The sequence below is a fragment of the Arachis duranensis genome, unplaced genomic scaffold (assembly GCF_000817695.3).
Source record: "Arachis duranensis cultivar V14167 unplaced genomic scaffold, aradu.V14167.gnm2.J7QH unplaced_Scaffold_142631, whole genome shotgun sequence".
Lineage (NCBI taxonomy): Eukaryota > Viridiplantae > Streptophyta > Magnoliopsida > Fabales > Fabaceae > Arachis > Arachis duranensis.
The window spans coordinates 13,172-14,422 of record NW_026264057.1 but is presented as its reverse complement, the minus strand read 5'-3'; positions in this window follow the sequence as shown (position 1 = coordinate 14,422).

Here is a 1,251-nt window from a genome sequence, read left to right as displayed (position 1 = left end):
GCTTCGCAGATTATCTCAGGACTCTTGAATTAAAGATTCCATTTGCAGAAGCACTTGAGCAAATACCTTCTTATGCCAAGTACATGAAAGAGATCTTGAGTCATAAAAGGGACTGGAGAGATACAGAAAGAGTTCTCCTCACTGAAGAATGCAGTGTAGTCATTCTGAAGAGCTTTCCTGAAAAGCTTAAAGACACTGGGAGTTTTCTGATACCATGTATATTAGAAGGTAATTGCACCAAGACAGCCTTATGCGATCTTGGGGCAAGCATCAACCTAATACCTGCATCCACTATCAGAAAGCTTGGCTTAACTGAAGAAGTTAAACCAACCCGGATATGTCTCCAACATGCTGATGGCTCTACTAAATACCCATCAGGCGTGATTGAAGACATGATTGTCAGAGTTGGGCCATTCGTCTTTCCCACTGACTTTGTTGTGCTGGAAATGGAGGAGCACAGGAGTGCCACTCTCATTCTAGGAAGACCCTTCCTAGCAACTGGACGAACCTTCATTGACGTCCAACAGGGGGAAATAACCCTGAGAGTCAATGATGATGAGTTTAAGCTGAATGCTGTCAAAGCCATGCAGCATCCAGACACATCAAAAGACTGCATGAAAGTTGATCTTATTGACACTTTGGTAGAAGAGATCAACATGGCTGAGAGTCTCGAATCAGAGTTGGAAGACATCTTTAAAGATGTTCAGCCTGATTTGGAGGATTCAGAGGACATGAAGGAGCCTCTGAAATTTCTTTTGGAAGAGGAAAAACCTCCTAAACCCGAGCTCAAACCATTACCACCATCCTTGAAATATGCATTTTTGGGAGAAGGTGACACTTTTCCAGTGATCATAAGCTCTGCTTTAAATTCACAGGAAGAGGAAGCACTTATTCAAGTGCTAAGGACACACAAGACAGCTCTTGGGTGGTCCATAGGTGATCTTAAGGGCATAAGCCCAGCTAGATGCATGCACAAAATCTTGTTGGAGGATAATGCTAAACCAGTGGTCCAACCACAAAGGCGGCTAAATCCAGCCATGAAAGAAGTGGTGCAGAAAGAGGTCACCAAACTACTAGAGGCTGGGATTATTTATCCTATTTCTGATAGCCCCTGGGTGAGCCCTGTCCAAGTCGTCCCAAAAAAGGGAGGCATGACAGTGATTCATAATGAAAAAAATGAACTGGTTCCTACAAGAACAGTTACAGGGTGGCGCATGTGTATTGACTACAGAAGGCTCAATACAGCCACCA